General features: G+C 47.4%; 1 protein-coding gene across 5 annotated transcripts in view; it reads left to right on the forward strand.

The window, feature by feature from the left end:
- MYO1B (myosin IB) overlaps positions 1–15952 on the forward strand; it is a 123616-nt gene that overhangs the window by 37068 nt on the left and 70596 nt on the right. The gene's annotated exons all lie outside the window — the stretch shown is intronic.

Raw genomic sequence — 15952 nt, forward strand, 5'->3', positions numbered from 1 at the left:
GCAACCAGAGTGCCATAAATACATAATGCGAATTTTAAGGCTAAAATATAGAGCGTATATACAGAAATATAATATTGCAAAGTACGATTTGCATATGATGTAATTTCCAAGTCTAAATTTAGGAATAGCAAGGCTGGGAAGCAGGTGTAATCTCTGACTTTCATTCCCCTCCTGTAATTCCTCTACAGGGGTGCACGTTGCAAAGAAGTGAGTGAAAGGCCTTCCCTTGTGGCTAGAGAGATCTGACACGACCGTATTATTTGGGCCCGGTCAGAATTATTGCGAGTAACGGAGCGTGGCTAAGCCCTGTCCACAGCAGGACAAGACTTTGATCACAGGTGTGGGTGGTATGGCCGAAAAGGAGGTGCCTTGTCTTCGAGGTCTGTGTGTTGCAGCGATGGATTTCTCTCGCTGGGCAGCGGGGCGGTGAGGTGAAAGCCAGCTGTTCCTCTCCTCAGCGTGATGCGGGGACAGAGAAGTGTTTCCAGCGTGGGGTGAGGTTGCTGCCTGACTTTGCAGGGTCGAAGAGACTGACTCGAGCGATCAGCGGTCAGAAAAGTGTCTAAACGTGGCCAGAAGTTTATGCATCTTCCTGCAGTGTTAGCTTTTAGGGTCAGAGCAAATTATGTGTGGGAAGTGTTCTGGAAGTTATTTTTTCTGATTAGTTTTTTGCCTTCACACTGCATCTATAACTTTTCCAGATACATTGGCTGAAATGCAGACAGCCAATTAATCGGACCAAATCAGCTTCTGGTAGTCCTTGGCCCTCTTGAATCTGAACTCTGGCTACGTTCAGGTTTTCTGTCCTCACAGTTTTGTTTAGCAAGCACGATTGCTTACTAAATTAACACAGTTGCCTGCTGAAAGAACTTTCTGCTCCGCTAACTTTGTTCAGCTGCATAAAATTTGCTGTCGTATGATGGAGGACTTTAAAAATAAAATCTGGGAGTTACAGTTTGTCTGACGTTCTGAAAGTCAGGATGATGTACTTGGTTACATGTTGAATCAAGTACATGTTAATATATTGATCTCCATGGTTTTCCATCTCGCTTCAGAGATGGTTTTCCAGAATAGAATTGGTCAACAGTCATTCTGGTATGTATTATGAGGGCCTTAAGGGGCAGAAAAACGTTTCATAAACTTCATTCATCACTAGTGACAATAACTGTACGGTCAGGCTGCCATCTCAGACAAGAAAATTCTGGAGTCCAAACACTAGAAATCCACTGTATGAGTAGTTTTAAGTGAGAAAATGTTGAATTTTAACTTATGGCAGGAGATCTCGACTGCGTGACGGTGATAGATTTTCCTTGCAAGTTTGGATTGAGTGCCAAGTCGTGAACAGTGTAAGACTAATTTGTCTTGGACAGATATGATCTCTCTACAAATTTTCTTCATTTGGTTGCTTCTCTGTGAATATTTTGTCTTCTGACACCTGCAAAGTAAACAACGTACTTTTAAAAATAGAGGATTACAAAACAATCTTTCTTGTGGTTTCTTTTACAGATACAGTGTTTTCTTGTCAGACTGTAGAAATATAAAATGATCTTGCCTTACGGTGACCTTGCTTTCCTTCCCACCTGTCTGTAGATGCTTATGAGAACTGCAGAGTCAAGAGAGTCTCTCTTGTCTCTGCTAAAATCGGTAAACGACTCGCCATCTTCAAAAGATCCTTCTAAAATATTGTAGGTGTCTAAAACAAGGGCTGCGTAGGCTGCCTTACGCCATCTCTGACAAGCCTAAACAACTTTTCATCCCCTTTAATATACAGAGCCTCGTGCTGTAGCCCAAGGATTCACGCCAGCTCTCTTGTTCGCTCTGTGAACGTGGAGCTGGTACGTGGATGCTGGGTAATGGACCATGAGGTGAGCTTACGGGGCGACCATATGGTCCTGCTGCAGTCAAGGCTGGATGCATCACCAGCCGGGTGCTCGCCGACCACGCTGGGCAGTACGGGCCGTGAACTGGGTTTGGGACAGAGCCGGCATCATCCCAGCCGTGGAGCTTGCAGCTCATACTAGGGTTGACCCATCTTGGGGTAGCAGGCCACTGTTAAAAGCGGGGTTCAGGCGTATGTGGGGAGGTTGCTACACTTCTGCAGAGACCTTGCAATCTTCAAAGTGTTTTTTTTTAGCTGCTCAGGAACTTTAATGAAGAGATACTGTAAGACAAATTGCAATTTGTGGTATTTCTTCTGACGTGGGGGTAAAAAAACCCCACATTGATTTGTGGAGATGTACATAGTTATTTTTCTTTGATGTGTAAATGTCCACTGAGGCATGGCCTCTTCAGAAGAATTGTCCGTAAGCGCACTGTACCATTTGAGTGTGCTGTGGGAAGAGACTTTGGATTCCTATTGCGTAATCCTAAGCAACCCAAATCTCTTGACCATGTATAAGGAAACTAATGGATATGACCTAGAAAGTGTGTAGAAATAAAATTATGTATAGAGTGTTTCTTCTTTCAGCATCTCCTTTGTACAGTCAATCTAGTGTTGTTACTCGTGCTAGCTAGAAAAATGCAATTTATTGCAAAAAAATTTCTAGCAGTGGTGTGGTTTGAGATTCCTGTGGAAGTCAGGTCTGTGTGGCACCAGAACTCTTCCTACAGAAAGAAACGTGCTGTCACCCGTTGGCCTGATAGCTCATATTCTCCAAGGTCTGTCATTTTGGAGAGGACCTTCGGGTTTTAAGCGTCAGCATCTCTGGAGCAGACTGCTGTGGGATGTTTCCGTCTGAAGATGAGGAAGAACTTCTTCCCTCTGAGGGTGATGGAGCCTTGGCCCAGGCTGCCCAGGGAGGCTGTGGAGTCTCCTTCTCTGGAGATATTCCAGACCCACCTGGACAAGGTCCTGTGCAGCCTGCTGTAGCTGACCCTGCTTCGGCAGGGGGGTTGGACTGGGTGACCCACAGAGGTCCCTTCCAACCCCAACCATTCTGTGATTCTGTGACCCACAGAGGTCCCTTCCAACCCCTACCATTCTGTGATTCTGTTCCCAGAGCTCTGGATCTGTATGGGAGCTCCTGGGAAACAGAGAATTTAATCCCGTTTTGGTTATTTTCCAGGAGTTTGCTCTGTCCTCCTGTCTGTGCTCGAGGTATGTGCAAGCGTTTGGATGTGTCGGGTCGGTATGGGGAGGAGGTGCTTGAGAATGCCAGCTGTCCTGGTAAAATAGCAGGCTTGGTGAGCAAATGAAAATGGAAGGAAAATGAGAAGTATATAATGACAGGAAGGAAATCCATACCTAGAGATTTGGTTTTCCAGACGTGGTCATTGAAGGAAACATACACCCATGGGAGTGAAAATCTGTCCCCGTGTTTGCTTAGCCATGATCTGAAAGGGAGGGAGTGAACACCCAGTCATCTGCTCTCGGTTTCCTCAAGAGCATTTGCGAGAGGGACTGATGCTTTCGGTGACGCTAGTTAATACTTAATTGCAGGCTTTGGGCAGGTTTTGGTTTTTCAGTTTGTTTTTTTTTTCCAAATGTTCTTTGGAAACTACAGAGGGAGGCCACGGACACGTTTTGAATGGGCAACCAAACTGAATTTCTGGGAGAAAGTTTCTAGTCAGGTGATTTTGGATAAAATTTGATCAGAGAGATGTTATTCTAGTAGCTCGTTCCTCTCTAAACACACCACTGTTGTGGTGACACCATGTAATAGAGCATTGCTTTTCTAGGCCTCCTGAATGCTTGTTTTCATAGTCTGCCTATTTGCATGGCTGTAATAGGAAGTTCACCAAGCTTTTTAATTGTGTTTTGTTTTTTTTTTTCCCAAAGTTTTGTTAATCTTGCTGGTTTTGTCTTTATCTGCAAGGCAGGATCAAACTTGCCTCTGACTTGACAGGGCAGAGTGTGACATTTCAGCGTTTGCTGCTTGATTTGTGCAGTCCTTACGCTTCTGTTCTGCTCTTTCAGTTGATGTAATTACTGTTTCGGTTGATGTAATTGCTGTTTTGCTTACCTTGTGGGTAACCTGGACAGGAGAGAGAACCAAGCTGTTTATCTTGCTAGTTTACAGTGACTTCTACCAGCGACAACGGCAGCTGCCGGCGTCTTTGCAGTGAAGGCAATAGGAAATAAAAAGCTTCTCATCCCGTTTATTTGTAACCACCGTGCTGTATCGCTTTCCTACCAGCAACAGGTTTGCTTTAAGGGATTGCAGAGGAGGTGCCTGCTTGCACCTTGACCTTGTCTCCTGGCTACCAGCAGCTCTCCGTCTCTGGGACGTCGGGCGGCGCGGGGCCGCTTGCTCCCCTTCACGTTCTGAAACGCGTTGCTTGCTCGCTTGGGAAGAACCGGGGATTATTTTGAGGGACAGAATAGAAGGTGGCAACTGCAGGGCTAATGGCCAGCTGCAAGCAAGGAGGAGTTGAGAGTCAGCGTGCGTTGTTTTAGCTACGCACTGAAGTATTTACGGTGAATAACTGGGAGAGCGGGAAGTTATCTGGAGAAGGCTTTCATCAGACAGCTGTTGAACTCCACTTAGGCAATTTTACTGTGTGTTGTATTTACTTGGTATTAGTTCTTTTAAGTCAAGTAATTCCAAAGAGACAAGAGTTTTGCATTAAAAGCTTTCAAATTTAGAGAGACGTTCTGGGCTCCCCAGTTCAAGAAAGATGAGAAGCTACTGGAGAGAGTCCAGCGGAGGGCTATGAGGATGAGGAGGGGACTGGAGCATCTCTCCTACGAGGAGAGGCTGAGGGAGCTGGGCTTGTTCAGCCTGGAGAAGAGAAAGCTGAGAGGGGACCTTAGAAATGCCTCTAAATATCTGCAGGGTGGGTGTCAGGAGGACGGGGCCAGACTCTTTTCAGTGGTGCCCAGTGACAGGACAAGGGGCAATGGGCACAAACTGAAGCAGAGGAAGCTCCAGCCGAACAGGAGGAAGAACTTCTTCCCTCTGAGGGTGACGGAGCCCTGGCCCAGGCTGCCCAGGGAGGCTGTGGAGTCTCCTTCTCTGGAGATATTCCAGCCCCGCCTGGACGCGGTGCTGTGCAGCCTGCTCTGGGTGCCCCTGCTTGGGCAGGGGGTTGGGCTGGGTGACCCACAGAGGTCCCTTCCAACCCCGAACATTCTGTGATTCTGTAAACTCTTGCAGGCAACTCCCGAAAGCCAGCTTGCCTTTATGTAGGGTACCAGCACAAAGATACCAACCTGATGCCTGTTCAGACGCAGCAGTGAGAAACTTATGAATGTTCCCCGTTTCATTCATCATCCTGTTAATATTTATTGGGACGAGTCATTATCCTGTGGATATCTGCAATTACTCTGACAATAGATACAATTTGCTGTTGCCTGTTCAGGTTTTGAGCCAAGGTAAGCAGTGAATATAGAAGTTATATTTTTGCTTCTGGGTTTTTTTGCTGGTATTCCAGGACTGCATGTCTTTGGAAACACCGAGGCTACAGTGACTCTTTTTCCTCCTTGATGTAAAGCAAATATTTTTGTCTGAAGGGCATGCGAAAGTCCCAGCTTTGAAGGGTAGTTTTTGCTTACATGTAAAACTAAGCTTTTCCTCATAGATCGCAGAGCTTTAAGATACAGAGTGGCTACCTTTATTTGTTGAAGAAGGGGGTGGTGGGGTAAGAGCTTGTGCCCTAGTTTAGTGTCCTTCATTGCCCCAGTATGTTTATTGTTAACATTTCCTTTTCAGTTTGTCCTTTCCTCATCTTCATTTGCTTTCATTTGGGTTTTTTTTTTGGGTGGGTTTTTTTTTTAACACCTCCCCCTCCTTTTGTTCACCTTGCAGCATCCCCTCCTTACAGACCTCTTGTCCACCTTGCAGCATCCCCTTCTTGCAGACCTTTTGTTCTTATTCCTAGTAATTCCTGACTTTTCCAGAGACTCAGTCTTTGGACTTGTTCGTGTGGCTCAGCAGAGTGCCTCCTTCAGAAGAGATTTATAGTCGAGGGCAGATGATCGCTTTGGAGGTTAGCTGGCAAAATTAATCGCTGGGCAGGGAGGGAACATCCATGGCTGACAGAAATCATAAATACCAATTAGGGAGGAGTACCTAATTGTTAAACCCATGGTAGGAAAGAGCTGAAAAAAGAAGGGGCGTAAAAAAACCACTACAGACGATACTGAAGTCTTATTTTGGAAGGGGTCAGGCTTATTCCTCTCTGAACCTCTATAGCGAGGCAGCGCTGGGTATGGTGTGTCCAGGAGTGTAAATCCCTGGTGTGGATCCACATCCAGCATGTGGATGAAAAGGGGATGCAGCGTCACGCTCGCTTCGAGAGTCAGCAGGGCTCTGTGCCTGGGAAGAGCCTCTGCTCTGGCAGCCTGCTGGCATACCGCCCGCCGGGTGCTCGGTTCCCCCAGTTTTACCCTCGGTAGGAGACCTCAGAAGTCCTGCTGATGGAGGAAGGCGGTTTTGATGTGGCCGTATTGAAATGGCCGTCCGATTCCCTGCCGAGCGTTCTGGAAGTGAACTTGAAGGCTTAGGGTATAGAGCGAGGGTTCTCTCGCATGCAATAAATTTAGCTTTCTCCTGAAATGTAAATGGGGCTGTTTTAGTTGGTTTGGGTAGCACATAATGCAGCCAGCTCACCCCTCTGCTTCAGAGGTGAGTATAGTGCTCTGGTGAGACCTCACCTGGAGTCCTGCGTTCAGCTCTGGAGCCCTCAGCACAAGAAGGACATGGACCTGTTGGAGCGGGTCCAAAGGAGGGCTACAAAAATGATCTGAGGGCTGGAGCACCTCTCCTATGAGGACAGGCTGAGAGAGCTGGACTTGTTCAGCCTGGAGAAGAGAAGGCTGAGAGTACTTAAAGGGAGCCTATAGGAAAGATGGGGACAATGTTTTTAGTAGAGACAGCAGTGACAGGACGAGGGGTGATGGTTTTAAACTAAAACAGGGTAGGTTTAGGCTGGATATAAGGAAGAAATTCTTTACAATGAGGGTTATGAAACACTGGAACGGGTTGCCCAGAGAGGTGATGGAGGCCCCATCCCTGGAAACGTTCAAGCCCAGGTTGGACAGGGCTCTGAGCACCCTGATCTAGTTCGTGGTGTCCCTGCTCGCTGCGGGGGGGTTGGACTAGATGACCTCTGGAGGTCCCTTCCGACCCAAAACTTTCTATGATTCTATGATAGTCTTAGTGAGAAGAACAGTAGCTGCTTGTTTGCTGCTAGTGTGAGAGTGCGTGAAGTTTTTTAATAATGCATAATAATACAGGATCTGTTTTATAGCGGGACGTATGGTTATCAGGAGGCTCAAAAAATGCACCCGACACCAAGAAATATAAACAGAACCTGGAAGAGCGATGTACAGATGAATGTGGTGCTTTATTTTAATTTTTGAGATGGTCTGGAGTGACATTTGGGCTGCATTCCAGAGCCTTTCCGTCGGTCCTGTAAGTAGCGCTGCCTAAATTAAGAAATGCAAAGGCGCTTTAAATTCTTTGTGTGTGGCACGGGTGCTGTAAGTGTCCGGGACAGGGGATTTCCAGCGTGGAAGCGTAGGGTGCTGAGCTGAGGAACGGCCTGGGTGGAGCTGCCCGGACATCAGGCGAGCGTGCAGTCCAGGTGGATTCCTGCGCCGTCGTGGCATTTAAACCCTTCCTCGGCTAGGGAGTCGTGTCTATAGACCACAGGGGATGGAAGAGGCAGCGAGACAGAGCGATCTCCGCCGTGTCTCTCAGAAGCCACAGCAGCGTGTGCTGCCCTGACAAAATTCTTCGGTTACTCATCGGTTTCTCATCTGGAGAGCCACGTGTGGGCCCAGCCAGCGGTCGCGTATCCAGTGCGCTTTGGGAAGAAGCCTGCAAAAAAAAAAGAGAATTGGGTACTTCTAAAATACAGTGAGTTGGTCAGGGTAACTCGACATCTGTTCCAGATGCTTCTATAATTGCCATCGTGGTGTACGAAGGGAAATAATCTCAGGGCATCCTTCATGAATTAACTGCTGGCTGAGTGCCTCAACAAAATAACTTTGCTTTCAGAACTGTTATCAAATATTTACTCGTACCTCTGCACAGAGCATACTTTCACGTTTGACTTCAGTCGTGTCAGGGGCTGAGAGTCAAATGGTTTTAGTCAGCTGTGATGATCTCGCTCTTCTTTTTTTGCATGCGAGTGTATTTGTTATAGTCTGTGTTTACTTGTAAGCATAAAGAAGTCTGGGGCTTCGCTATATTGTTAGAGCAAAGATAATTAAAAAAAAAGGCAAAAAAAAGCACGCCCTAGTATATGCTGGATAGTTGGAGATGTGTGTTAACACTCCAGTAGTCTAAACTAACTGTAACTTTTTTGCCAGATCCCATTTCTCTCATTTTCCTGGAACTGGGACCTTCTGGCTAGCGTTCATATGATGCCATTGATATTTTTAGGACATGAAATGCTGAGATTTTTTTTTAATTAATTCACGTTGCCACATAAAGTAGAATCCCTCTGATTCACACAGAAGGCTGGGGAATCCATTCACTACATCCAACTAAATTTTGTGAATGAAATGGGCACTTAATTGAATCAAGGAAAGGACCTCACAGTAATTTTTCAGTTTTGTAATGCAGTTCTCCAAACCTGTCAATGCATAACTGCTCTCTGTCTCTTCTCAACATTTCAAATTGTTCTTCCAGCTCTTTATTTGTACGTGTAGGCTAGAAATAAGACTGGCCTTTTTTGTTCCGCTTAACAGAAGTGGTGGTTCTGATTAGAAAATTGATTGATGTTATGAGAGGACTTGGAAATCAAAGCATTTTTAAACACTTCATGTGGTTTTAAATATAACTTGATTTTTGATAAAGGATCTGAGAGCTTCATTTTTCTTTTCAGTAGAATTTTGGGACTTCTTGCACACTGCAAAGTACTTTAAAAAAGGCACTGCTGTGTTTCGCTCCATAAATGCAGACTGAAAAGTGAGGGCAGGTAGAGACCCTGCTGGAAATGACAGCAAGCCCGTTTTATGCGTTCTCTGTACATGGAGCAGAATTTTTATGACATCTTTTCCTGAATCTGCAGCCTGGTACTCTCTTAAGATCTGAGATTTCAGGCTGCAATTGAGAACAGCTGTCGTCCTTTCAGTGGAAGTGTCTCATTGTGTTTAATGGCTGTCTCTTTTTTTGTTCTTTTTTTAGCAGTTTAGAACCCACCAGGAAATGCCCATCTGCTGTGCTGGAAGCCTTTGTCAGGGCTTTAGATGCAGCATAAACAAAACTGATGTTTAAAGCCTTAAAGAAACTTCTGTAGAATTCCAGCTCTTGTCCCGCCGTTAGAGGCAGGAGGTTTTCCGTGCAGTCTCTCTTTATCGGCGACTTTGTGCAAAAGGCTCTGATTTCTTCAACTCTGGGTACATCATAGTTAATGTAGTTTGGGTTATTAAAGATAAACTTCTTCATGTTACGAATCAGGAAATACACAGGCTTAATATTTGCTGTCTAGCACGCTGAAGAATCTTTTGCTTATGTTTTGAATAGATAAGAGAGCTGGGACTGGGATTTACAAACAAAGGTCTGAACTACAAAGTTTAATTGTGACCATTTCAGTAAATTAGTTCAAATCTGCATTTTTTCTTGTATACACAGTTTCCCTTCAAGTGTGACAGAAGTGATTTCTAGTTGCTAAACCTTGTGGAGTTCGAACTGCAACTGATCAGAATTACCCCAGGGTGTTTCTTAGTGGGGATGTGTCCACGGGACAGCAAAAATTTGCGTGCTGAGGGTGTGCCCCTTGAGTATGAGGAGACCCACCAAGGATGAACCACATTGTCCCTGGAAACAGCCCACATGGGCTGAGCTAACGCCGAACCCCTACTATTCTGTGATTCTGTGATTCTGTGAAGGTTTGAGCAGTCTAAAGAAGGCTTATCACAGAATCACAGAATGTTCAGGGCTGGAAGGGACCTCTGTGGGTCACCCAGTCCAACCCCCTGCCCAAGCAGGGTCACCCAGAGCAGGCTGCACAGGACCTTGTCCAGGCGGGTCTGGAATATCTCCAGAGAAGGAGACTCCACAGCCTCCCTGGGCAGCCTGGGCCAGGGCTCCGTCACCCTCAGGGGGAAGAAGTTCTTCCTCATCTTCAGCCAGAACTTCCTCTGCTTCAGTTTGTGCCCATTGCCCCTTGTCCTGTCGCTGGGCATCACTGAACAGAGTCTGGCCCCGTCCTCCCGACACCCACCCATGGAAAGAAAGTGTTGGGTGTAGGTCCCCAAATCTCAGGCGCAGACTCAAGCAAACACGTTTCTATAGACTGAAAGGACATGTTAGCTTGGTGTCATACCTGGGCTAACAAGTGGTCAGGAACTCAGATAAGCTTCAGTGCCCGCTTTGTCCAGGCGTTCATGAGAGATGCTTTGGTTGGGAAAGAGCCCTGGGAGGCAAAAAATAACTTGTAGAAGGCTTCTTAAATTCTTAACAAACTACTTGGTTTCTTAACAAACTACTTGGTTTGTTAAGAGGACTGAAGAGTTACTTGCAAAATTAAAAAAAAATCAGTCACTCCTCTGAGTAAAGTAGCAACATATCTGCGTAATTGCATAGCGTTAACGTTGCCCGTCAGATGTTTCCCAGATAACTGAATTACTTTTATTTGCAGTTTTGTCACTGTTGTCTCTGATAAACTAGCTTTTGTGTCACAGAGCCTAGATTTCAAACTGGTGAGACCTTTGACAGCACGTCCCCTGCTATGGGGTATGTGAAACTGGGCACCTCACTTCGCTGTTCATCTTCACCCGAGTACTGGAACACGTTGAATTACTTGAGCACACAGGGATAAGAGTATTTTTCATTAGCAGCGCAAGCTTGTCTGAGAGTAGTGATACTTCTGCACTAAAATTATGTGCAGGGAGAGAAGTCCCTGCACGAGCACTTGGTAGCAGTGCACGCTTATTGGGGAAGCCAAAACTCTGCTCTCACCGCATCGAGAGGAAATTACTGATTTCTGCCTTCTGGCTTCAGGGTGGTGCTTCTTAGGGCTGCAAATAAGAGCAGGGTTTTCTTTTTGCGAAGCAGGGGTACATTTTTTGAGGCAGCAACATGGAACACTGCCTGTCTGCTAAACGTTTTTCCATGTGAAATCGTAAGAGCAGCACTCCCCTCTCCTCTGCCTCAGGAAAACCTCGCAACCCGTACAGCGCTGGTGTGGTTTCATTTGCGAGATCAAAAAGTCACGGGCGCATTGACACGGAGCATCTGTGCTCTGCTGCCGATCTGTACAAGCTCAAACTGTAAGGCCCAAAGATCCAGCCTATTTAAAAAATTTAAAAAAAAGGAAAAAAAAATCAACTAACGGTATATTCCCATCTTTACAGGAAAAGCCAGGCTCTAATGATCATTGGGGTGCATCAAGAGGAGTGTGGGCAGCAGGTCGAGGCAGGTTCTCCTCCCCCTCTACACTGCCCTGGTGAGGCCCCATCTGCAGTGCTGTGTCCAGTTCTGGGCTCCCCAGTTCAAGAATGATGAGGAGCTACTGGAGAGAGTCCAGCGGAGGGCTACGAGGATGGTGAGGGGACTGGAACATCTCTCCTCCGAGGAGAGGCTGAGGGAGCTGGGCTTGTTCAGCCTGGAGAAGAGAAGGCTGAGAGGGGACCTTAGAAATGCCTTTAAATATCTGCAGGGCGGGTGTCAGGAGGATGGGGCCAGACTCTTTCCAGTGGTGCCCAGCGACAGGAGAAGGGGCAATGGGCACAAACTGAAGCAGAGGAAGTTCTGTCTGAAGATGAGGAAGAACTTCTTCCCCCTGAGGGTGACGGAGCACTGGAATAGGCTGCCCAGGGAGGCTGTGTAGTCTCCTTCTCTGGAGATATTCCAGACCCGCCTGGATAAGGTCCTGTGCAGCCTGCTCTGGGTGACCCTGCTTGGGCAGGGGGTTGGACTGGGTGACCCACAGAGGTCCCTGCCAACCCTGACCATTCTGTGATTGTTCCTCTAATAGGATTGTACAGACTTGTCTTCAAAGGATTTAACTTCACCTGTACTCTTGGCCTGTTTTTTTGAAATAGCTATGGACAGGTGTAAGGACTTGGGTTTAGCCACGACCAATGTTTTAAAAATGAGAAGTAATTGTTTCTCAGCGTTTTATCTTGACAGAATATGTATTATGCTGAGCCACCTAAGTCAAGGTGAGCTGCAGTTTTATCTGCAGAGTTCCCTTTCAGCGTGCTGCTCACGCAGAGCAGCAGCGTCCTCAAAGCACGTCTCGTTCTGCAGAAAAAAGATTTCTTTTACGTAAAATTTGGTTGAAGCTGACATGAGCTGCCCACATGTGTTTGAGCAGTCAACTTCTGTATTTTGCCGACGCGTGCTGTGTGAGGTACAGAAACAAATTCAATTTTCTGTAAAATATTGAGAGTCTGGATAGCCAGCCCTTTCCACAGATGTGCAGGAGCTCAGAGGTGCAATTCCAGTCTGCGAGTGTGTCGGTGAAATAGTAAACTGGGGTTTTAAAAAACGTTGTTTCCTCTGGTTAAACTCTCACAGAAGCCAAGCGAGGAAAAATCAATTTGCACCCCTCTTGCGTTACTGTCCCGTTCAGCTGTCTGACCCCTTGCTACTCCGTTTGAACTGGGGATGGTGTTTGTTCATGGAGCAAACCAGTAGGAGCTGGTTGGCGGTGACGCAGCCCGGGGCCAGAGCGCGTTTTGGTTACCGACTCCTCACCCGGTTCGTGCTGTGCCTTGGGAGTGGGAGCTACTCCTTTGCGCTCGACCCACGGGCTGCGTGCGAGTATGGGCGAGGAGGTGATGGTGACGTGGCGTCCAGCTGGCTGATGTGGTTTCAAGGAACGGGGCTGGTCAAGGGGGAAGCCAAGCCAAGCTGCTCTGCTGAAAATCTTGTGACACGGAGATACTTGTCCTCCCTGCACCTTGGTTTATGTATATACTCACCGCAGCTGACAACAGCTCCAAAGAAGAGCTCACTATTTCAGTTCCCTTCCTCGGGCAATCTAAGTCACGAGTTATACCTGTGGTGTGCCTGCAGCTGCAGGTGTTTATGGTGTGTACAGCTGGCGCTGGTCCACGCGAGCTCAGCTTGGTACACCCTCGTGGGCTTTCCATGGTTAACGTGTTACTGGGACAGGAGACCGACCTGTTGGCTTGGTTACCTGCAGCACCAAAGCTCTGCCCACTGCTCCACTCTGTCACCGTGTTACGTCGCTTCGGAGGACCCGACCTCGGACCCATGCCCGGGTCGCTCTCCTGATGGTCTGCTGGGTGTATCTCACCACCAGCTCACAGGGCTGAGCTCTGAAGGGGACGTGGACACCCTTACTGGGGTGAAATTTAGAGGGACAATTTATTTTGTAGTCTGGGCTAGAAAGCAACGTGGTGATCCTCAGCATCAGAGACCTTGTTTTCCAGCAGTTTAAGGAAAATAGCGCAACAGCTGGGTCATAGGCTCCTGGTAAAAGGCGCTTCTTGTTTTCCGTGGCACTGATGTGCAGCTCCAAGATGCCTTTGGTGACGTTGAAATAGGCAGAAAATCATAGGCTGTATTTTTGGCTTTTGTGTAGGGTGCTGGGGAACAACCGCCGTTGGCTTGCAAAAAATGACCTTTTTTTGGGCTGGTAGTGAGTAAAAAGGAAGTGATCAAAGCTGATAAAGGCTCTTGCTTGCTTGGAGGGGAAACCTGTGCCATCCTGCGAGAGGGAAGAGGACCGGGGACGGCCTGGGCTGTGGTGAGCTGTGAGGTTGTGCGGGCACGGTGTTTGGGGGAGAAGCACTGGCTGGACCTCTGCGTAGGGAGGTGTTGGAGGCGAAGCCCGTTGGACACGTCTGAAATCCACTTCATCCTGGGAAAAGCAAGGTTTCCAGAAAGAACATTTCCTTGTTTTTGTCCAGACCTCAGAGTACTGGCCTGAATCAACACTTCTGCTAAACCTGCCACGTCTATATGAGCATCAGAGGGTAGATTATATTCCCAGTCTACTGGAACAGAAAATAAGTCTCTCTGGCTTAATATTAGTCCGTGTTTTAAAGTGTTTTACTCTTGAAAATCAGGGGTGGCTTTGTCTGTCCTCTTCCCCCTCTCCTCCTCTCTCCCCCTTTCCTTCCATAATTTACAGCTGCCTCTTACAAATCAAAGAGGCTGATTTACACACGCTGGCTTGGTGCTGCACCTAATAACGTCACGGTTCCCAACGGGAAGAACAAAGTGGGGACGCGGGCGCGGGAGGTACCCTTCTGCTGTGCGTGTTACCCACAGAGTGGTGTTGGTAAGGTTTCTGTGCTCACCAGGAAAACAAAATTGGAGGACAGGAGTAGGAGAGAAGGCTTCCCATCTGTCTTAGCCCACCTCTTTATCCTGGTGTTCAAACTTGCTTTATTTTTTTCCTGATTGGCACGTTTCAAAGAGCAGCTGCTTGCCTGCGAAGGTCTGTCCTAGCCGGTGCTCCGCCAATTTAGCTGGTCCTTCACTCACTCCGGTGGCAGGCTAAGCAACCTTTTCTTTTCAAGCGTGTCAGCGTGCTGACCAGGAGACAGTTTGCAATTATGGAAAATGGGAGTGCGCTTTTTATCCTTGGGGCAATTAGATTAAATGATTCTGCACTATGAGCTAATACTATAAATAATCTCTTACGGTGGTTTTTCCTGATGGTGAAGTTTCCACTGAGCTTCAGTGGGCGGGGGGAGCATATATGGCAAATAGCGATGATTTACAACGTAAAGCCTCAAAGCACTTTATAAACTGTGCTTCGACTGTTCCTGCGTCAGGTTATTAGGGATTTTTATGCCCAAACAACTGCAAATCGGATGTTTTCCCACTGCATGTTGCAAGAGGAGGAAATCTTTTATTTGCTGTTACCCTGTTGCACTCGGAAGGAGAAGGAACAAACTTACATGATGCTCGTAATTCAACTTGAAAGAATTAATATAAATTACATTTGTAATGTAAAATTTACATTAAAAATGTATGTGCAATTTACATTTTACTGCTGTTTAGTCTGGCGGGGTATATAGTCCTTGATCAGCGCTGACTTCTGTTGTCCTGCCGGTGTGTTCAGACGCAGATGAGCAGCAATGAGGCGGTAGCGGGGCTCTGCTTCGAGAGCAACTGGAGCTCATGGTCAAGAAGAGAGGTTCTCTCCATTTCATTTGAAAGCAGCAAATGGATTGGCAGTTGCAAGCTAAGATTAAGCAACAGATGTTTTAAAACGAGGATGGAGACAGAATCACAGAATGGTCGGGGTTGGAAGGGCCCTCTGTGGGTCATCTGGTCCAACCCCCCTGCCGAAGCAGGGTCACCTACAGCAGGCTGCACAGGACCTTGTGCAGGCGGGTCTCAAATATCTCCAGAGAAGGAGACTCCACAACCTCCCTGGGCAGCCTGGGCCAGGGCTCCATCACCCTCAGAGGGAAGAAGTTCTTCCTCATCTTCAGCTGGAACTTCCTGTGCCTCAGTTTGTGCCCATTGCCCCTTGTCCTGTCGCTGGGCACCACTGGAAGGAGCTTGGCCCCGTCCTCCTGACACCCACCCTGCAGATATTTAGAGGCATTTCTAAGGTCCCCTCGCAGCCTTCTCTTCTCCAGGCTGAACAAGCCCAGCTCCCTCAGCTTCTCCTCATAGGAGAGATGCTCCAGTCCCCTCCTCATCCTCGTAGCCCTCCGCTGGACTCTTTCCAGTAGCTCCTCGATCAAAGCAAGAACGAGTGAAGATGGGATGAAGGGAACTGATGCTCTTAGTGCATGAGAAAAGCAATCTCAGGGAGTTTAAGATAGCGTTAACTAATTGCTCTTAACTGAGAATGCTAAGGGAAATGAGAGGACGAGTGAAAATAACAGTGGAAAGAAGTACTGATAGCTGGCAAATACTGGTCCTTGTGATTTTGGCTTGAAGGGAAAAGGCGGTAGGAGAGAAGAGCTGCTCCCGTGGGCTGAGTTCATGACGTGTAGAGCAAGGTTTTTACCCCTGGTGTAACGGTGGGTGCAGCCTGGAGCGTTCAGACCAAGCGCTGGCGGTTGGTGCTCGTTTTGGGGTGAGTGGGTGGGAGCCTGGCTCCTGTCTGTTCCTGACCC

Source organism: Opisthocomus hoazin, chromosome 9 (assembly GCF_030867145.1).
Source record: "Opisthocomus hoazin isolate bOpiHoa1 chromosome 9, bOpiHoa1.hap1, whole genome shotgun sequence".
In the NCBI taxonomy this organism is placed as follows: domain Eukaryota; kingdom Metazoa; phylum Chordata; class Aves; order Opisthocomiformes; family Opisthocomidae; genus Opisthocomus; species Opisthocomus hoazin.